The following is a 7,132-nucleotide window of genomic DNA, read 5'->3' as shown; positions in this document are numbered from 1 at the left end:
CTAAGCTGGGTTTCCACCTTCCTGGCTATTAATAGATATCTTTCTGGTGGTATGCCTACAGTTAGCCTACTATCATATGGCCCAGAGCCCACAATACACAAATATTCTAATCTAAGAATGATAAAAGAATCTATGCCTTTGAGAACAAACAGGTCTGTCCTGGAATAGATGAAACCAGTTGCTCCTTGGAATAGAGACTGAGGTTAATAATTAAGGTTGCAAAAAAAAAAAAAAAATTCAGGTTGCTTGATTCCACAATCAACAGTCTTAGCACTGAGTCAAAAAATTAAAAAACAAAAACAAAAAACCCCACATCAAAAAATCAAGTTGCATTGGTAAAGTCTGCTGTCAGGGACCTCTCCAAAGTGCTAACAAGTAACGTCAGTCTAAGGACTAAGGTGATCCTGACCCAGGCCATGGTCTTCACAATTACTTGCTGTGCATCAGATAGCTGGACAATGACTAAGGATGACAGAATAATGGATGCCTTTGAGTTGTAGTGCTGAAGAGAGTACTTACCATACCATGACTGTCACGACAACAAACAGCTCTGTGTTGGAGAGGATGAAACCAAGTTTCTCCTTGGAAGCAAGGATTTTGAAGCTGTCTCACATACTTTGGGCACATGGCCAGGAAGGATCAGTCCTTGGAGAAGTGATGCTTGGAATAGTGGAGGGCAGGGTAGGAGAGGAAAACCCCAGATGAGATGAATTGATAGTGACTGAGGTAATGGAGGGAAGGTGTTGGAGACAGTGGAGCTGGTTCAGGATAATGCAGGGTTCAGAGCTATTATAAATAGGGTCATACTGAGTCGTAGGTGACTCAATGGCATGTAACACCAGGCCTATTCTATGTATGTATGTTTTCTGGTAAATGGTTCCAAGATATTTGGGACTAATTGTGGGGATGGAGTTGAGTACCAGAAGAATACCACGAAATGTTTGTCCATCAGATCTTGATTTAGCTGTCATACAGTTCCCTTAAAATATACTCAAAATACTACTCCCACTGCCAACAAGTTGATTCTGACTCACAGTACCCTTCCACCAATTTTTTTGTGGCAACCTATCACTTCTTCAGAGATGTACTTTAACCAAAAGATTAGCACTGAAATCTATTACACACTGCATTACTAGGGTTCCTTATCTTTTAATGAAAGTTGAGAGACTTAGGGTTTCCATTCATTCTTAAGCTTTTCTTCCTGTCCAACCCCTGCCCGCAATTTGCTCTTCTCTTTGAAAATAAAAATTGCGTATTATACAATCTCTCCCCCACAAGTCCACTGCACTGTGTAGCCTTCATTCTGGACTTGACCATGACAATACCTAATCATGTATTGCTTTTAAACAGTTCTCTCCCTCATCTGTTTCAATGCAGTATATTTATCCCCTCTTTTCTTAGGTTCCCCCAACCCTGTTGTCAGTCCTGTTTTACAACAGTGGCACTATGTATGCAGTATTTGTCATTTTGTGACAGATATTTCACTCATAGAATGTCCTCCAGGGTTATCTTTTTTTTTTTAATGAACATTTACAGAGATTTTGTATTTTCATTCATTGTTACACTTTTTTCTTTATCCCCAGGGTTATCCATTTTGTGTATTTCATGAGTTCTTTGCTTTTCAATGCAGCACAGTATTCCATTGTATGAATATACCACAGCTTCTCTCTACCTATTCATTTGTTGATTGGCACTTGGGTTGTTTCCAACTCTTTGCTATTATGAACAAAGCTACAATAAACATGGTGTGCATATATCTGCTTGGGTGGTGGTTATGGTTTCTTTATGGTCTATTCCCAGTAGTAGAATTACTGGGTCAAATGGTATTTCTATTTGCAACTTTTTGAGAGTGCACCATATGCCTTCCATAGTGGTTACACCATTTGACACTCCCACCAACAGTGAATGAATTCGTTTCTCTACAACTTTGCTAGCTATTGATGTTTGCTGTTCTGTTGAATTTTGCTATTCTTACTGGGGTGAGATGGTACCTCATAGTTGTTTTCAGGGCTCCTTATCTTAAAACAGTGTCCTTTGCCCATTTTGTCACTAGGCTATCAGACCTTTTGTTGTGGAGTCCTGTATTATTCTATAAACTTTCCTTCAGAGACCCTTCTCTGAAATGTTATTGCCAAGTGTTTTTTCTCAGTCTGTGGACTTTCCCCTCTCCAACTGGAAAAAGATTTTGATGCACAAAGGAAATGATTTTTAAATTTCATTTGTCAATTTTATCTTCTCCTGGTTGCACAATGGTGGCTGTAATTACATATGTAAGACTAACACTTCTAAGTTTAGTCCCATTTTTTTTCTCTTACGATCTTTATGGTTTTTGGTTTTATCTATAGGTCTCTGAGACACCTTGAGTTGGTTTCTGAGTATGGTATGAAATGTGCGTCGTTTTCTACATTTCCTCAATAGGTCTTTTTTCCCCCCAAATTATCAATTGACTGTAGTTAGATGGACTGATTACTTGGTTCTCTATTTCACTGAATTATGTCTTGCCATCATATCAATACCATGATGTTTGCATTGCTACAGCTGTGGAGTCGGTTTTGAGATCAGGTATTGTGATGTCCTCACTTCATCTTTATTTTTCAGAAAAGCTTTCTTTGGAGTTTCTTTCCTTTTCAATCTCCTTGAAAAATTTAGTCTCTGTATTGGGGTTGTGTGCAACATGTAGACTGCTTTTGGTAGGACTGCCATTTTCACAGTGTTGAGACTTCCGATGCATGCACAGGGATTATTTTTCCATTTAGTTAGGTCTTTTGTTGTATGTTGTAGTAGTGTTCTGTAGTTTTCTTTATAAAAATCTTTTGTGTCTCACTTTGGTTTATTCCTAAGTATTTCATCTTGTGACTGGCTACTGTAAATGGCAATGCTTTTCTAATTTCCTTTTATATGCTTTTTTTTGTTGCTGTAGAGAAATCCAACTGATTTTTCTATGTTGCTTTTGTATCCTCCCAGTCTACTAAGTTATTCTACTAGGTCTAGTGATTTTTTTCTGTTGAGTCTTTTGGGGTTTTCTGTGTTCACTGTATTTTTGCAAATTTGGATAACACAATAACAAAATGGGCAAAAGACTCTTCACAGCAAAACAAAACAAGATGAAAACAAACTAAGACTTCACAAAGGACATTCAGATGGTCAACAAACATTATTAAGAAATGCTCAAAATGAATGGCAATCAGAGATTCAAATCACTCCAATAGCAGTAACAAAGTTTAACAAAACAGCAAGCAATAAATGTTGGAGATGATGTAGAGAGACTGGAATTCTCATGCACTGCTGGTGGGTCTGTAAAAATGTTACAATCATTCCCGGAGGCTGCGCTGGCGGCCTCGGGGGCGTTTCCGATGCTGTTTACCGGTGCGGGTGGTTGAAGGAACTAAACCCGAGTCATCAGCTGTATAATGAATCCCAATATGAAGCAGAAATGTGAAGGACTCCAAGAGAATATAAAGGATAGTCCTTTCCCAAGAAGAACTCTGAAGATGATTCAGCCTTCAGCTGCTGGATCTCTTGTTGGGAGAGAATGTTGAGTTGGCCAAAGGCATATACAAAAGAAAACATGGAACTGGCCAATTAACATCTAAGACTTCCAGCCCTGAAGTTGTTAATGCCCCAGAATATAATGAAAATAAAAATCTTGGAGGAGTCAACCAGGAAGCATTTGATCTTATGGTTAAAGAAAATCCATCCTCTCAGTATTGGAAAGAAGTAGCAGAACAACGAAGGCAGGCTCTCTATGAAACTTAAGGAAAATGAGAAACTTCATAAAGAAATTGAAGAGAAAGACAGTGAAATTGCTCGCTTGAAGAAAGAGAATAAAGAATTGGCAGAAGAAGCACAGCATGTACATTATATGGCAGAGCTGATTGAGAGACTGAAGAATGAACCTCTGGGTAACTTTGAATCATCGAGCAGTCAGGAATTTGAGTTGGAAGAGGAAACTGATGAAGATTCAGAAGTGGAAGACAGAAATTGTATCTTCCTCTACAGATTCAAAACCATGTACATGAAATTGTTTAACATTTGATTCTTGACAAATACACTGCCAAAGTTTACCTCCATTATAGTTCTTTGTAACAGAGTAAATAATCAGACTGACTTGTTTGAATCCTGAGACTGTTGTTGTATTAAAATATAAATATTACCTAAAAAAAAAAAGTTACAATCAGGGGGGCTCTGGTGGCCTAGTGGTAAGGAGCTGCAACTATAATCCCAGAGGCGCACGGTTCGAATCCACCAGATGCTCTGCCGGGGAAGGAGGGACAATCTCCTGTACCAGTCAGATCTGATTTGACGGTACACTCACACAAAAATAAAAAAAAAACACAAAACATGTTACAATCATTATGGAAGGTAGTTTGGCATTTCCTCAGAAAGCTGAACCTAGAGATCAATCCCATATGACCCAGTCACTCCACTATGGGGAATACACCTCAAGGAAATCAGAGCTGAGACTCAGAGATAGGTACACCTATATTCATAGCAGTATTATTCAAAAGCCAAAGGACAGAAAAACTGTGAATATTTACACAGTGGAATACTAAGCAGCACCAAGCAGTAAGTACTCGTAATGTACGACATAACATGGAGAGTCTAGCAAGCAGAAATGCAATAGGCAAAGAACACTACAAGGACCAAGAATAGGGTGCAACAATCTGGGAAGAATTGAGATCAAGACAATATGGCTATTGCAGTTAGATGAGGGGAACAAGCTAGCTAGCTATATATATCTATCTGTATCTGTTTAAAAGTGGTGAAAGGGGAGAAGGAATAGGCAGAAGGAAGGGGACAATCATTAGGTCAAAATGATTACTAGGGGATTGTTGGGGGAAATAGGTAAGATGCAATTAGGACTTGAAGATACAGGAGGTAAAAGCAACAGATCAACAATTAATTATATAAACACAATGTACAAAAGTGATTGAATAAAATGTACATGAATAAATAGATTGAAACAATTGTATAGATCAAGAAATTTTAAAAATTATGCACAGTGGTAAATATATTGTATCATTCTCAACAGTGGGTTATGACTCATTGTGACTGACCTGGCAGAAAAAAACTGCTCCATAGGCTTTTCTTTGGCTATAATCGATATGGAAGCAGAGTGCCAAGCATCATGTGGATGTGAATGCCCAACTTTTTATTGCTTGGCCACCAAACTACTTACACTACCAGGATTCCTTTGTAAACACATCTCTTTTACTGCTGTGGAGTAGAACCAAGCAATAGCTAACCATCCACAGTACATTTCCCAACGCTGTCAATCACACAAACATGCTCATCTTTCTCTGAAGAGCCACTGGATTATTTGAACACCAGAGAGACATGTCCTTTGGGTTAGTAGCATAAATCTCTATACATTAGCAAGAAAAGATGGTTTTGAGATGGAAAACTGGGTTTTAAATTTTTTCACTAGCCATTTATCGCACAAAATCTTCTTTAACAAAGTATTTGCTAAAATAGAAATGGGTGTGGCTTACTTCAGATTCCCCCAAATGCTTAAAATGTTTCTCCTAAAAAATCCATTTTATCGGCGGAGCCCGGCTCTCTCAACTAAAGATGGCCGACGAGAGTGAGACAGCAGTGAAGCCACCGGCACCTCAGCTGCCACGGATGATGGACGGGAACGGGAACGGTCATGAACATTGCAGCGATTGCGAGAATGAGGAGGATAACCGCTACAACCGGAGTGGTTTGAGTCCAGCCAATGACACTGGAGCCAAAAAGAAGAAAAAGAAGCAGAAAAAGAAGAAAGAAAAAGGCAGTGAGACTGATTCAGCCCAGGATCAGCCTATGAAGATGAACTCTTTGCCAGCAGAGAGGATCCAGGAAATACAGAAAGCCATTGAACTGTTCTCCGTGGGCCAGGGGCCTGCCAAAACCATGGAAGAGGCTAGCAAACGAAGCTAACAGCCTGTCCCCAAATTGGGAGAGGTAGTGAACACCCATGGCCCTGTGGAGCCAGAGAAAGACAACATCCGACAGGAGCCCTACACCTTGCCCCAGGGTTTCACCTGGGACGCCTTGGACCTGGGGGACCGCGGGGTGCTGAAAGAACTGTACACACTCCTGAATGAGAATTATGTAGAAGATGATGACAACATGTTCCGATTCGATTATTCCCCAGAATTTCTTTTGTGGACTCTCCGGCCGCCTGGATGACTTCCCCAGTGGCACTGTGGGGTTCGAGTGGTCTCCAGTCGGGAACTGGTTGATTTCATCAGCGCCATCCCAGCAAACATCCATGTCTATGACACAGAGAAGATGGTAGAGATCAACTTCCTGTGTGTGCACAAGAAGCTACGCTCCAAGAGGGTTGCTCCAGTCTTGATCCGAGAGATAACTCGGAGTGTTCACCTGGAGGGGATTTTCCAAGCTGTTTACACTGCTGGGGTGGTGCTGCCAAAACCTGTTGGCACCTGCAGGTACTGGCATCGGTCCCTAAATCCTCGAAAACTGATTGAAGTCAAGTTCTCCCATCTGAGCAGGAATATGACCATGCAGCGCACCATGAAGCTATACCGACTGCCAGGGACTCCCAAGACAGCTGGCTTACGACTGATGGAGAAGGAGGACATTCCAGTAGTGCACCAGCTCCTTACCAGGTACTTGAAGCAGTTCCACCTCGCACCAGTCATGAGCCGGGAGGAGGTAGAGCACTGGTTCTACCCCCAGGAGAATATTATCGACACTTTTGTGATGGAGCGTGCAAACAGTGAGGTGACGGACTTCCTGAGCTTTTACACCCTTCCCTCCACCATCATGAACCATCCAACGTTCACACAACGTTTCTACAACGTTCACACCCAGACCCCTCTTCTGGACCTCATGAGCGATGCCCTTGTTCTCGCCAAAATGAAAGGGTTTGATGTGTTCAATGCACTGGATCTCATGGAGAACAAAACCTGACTGGAGAAGCTCAAGTTTGGGACTGGGGATGGCAATCTGCAGTATTATCGCTACAATTGGAAGTGCCCCAGCATGGGGGCAGAGAAGGTCAGACTGGTGTTACAGTAACTGGCCTCCAGTGACATTCTAGATGAAGCCACTGAGAATTCAAACCAGGAAATGGAACCCCACCACTTGTGGTCCGACTTTCACAAATGTGAGAATCCCTGGC

At 41.2% G+C, this 7,132-nt stretch overlaps 2 pseudogenes across 1 annotated transcript; both read left to right on the top strand.

Moving 5' to 3' along the window:
• Window positions 1-3,410: 3,410 nt before the first annotated feature.
• On the top strand, window positions 3,411-4,019 carry LOC102862913 (annotated as a pseudogene).
• Window positions 4,020-5,553: 1,534 nt separating this feature from the next.
• Window positions 5,554-7,029, top strand: LOC102874677 (annotated as a pseudogene). The gene has a single exon (XR_438994.1). The product of XR_438994.1 is annotated as an N-myristoyltransferase 1 pseudogene (transcript).
• Window positions 7,030-7,132: the final 103 nt, after the last annotated feature.

Source organism: Elephantulus edwardii, unplaced genomic scaffold, assembly GCF_000299155.1.
Source record: "Elephantulus edwardii isolate Elephantulus edwardi_28Jun2011 unplaced genomic scaffold, EleEdw1.0 scaffold00243, whole genome shotgun sequence".
Taxonomy (NCBI): Eukaryota; Metazoa; Chordata; class Mammalia; order Macroscelidea; family Macroscelididae; genus Elephantulus; species Elephantulus edwardii.
Note: the sequence above shows the minus strand (reverse complement) of the source record. Positions and strands in the feature narration are given on the sequence as shown.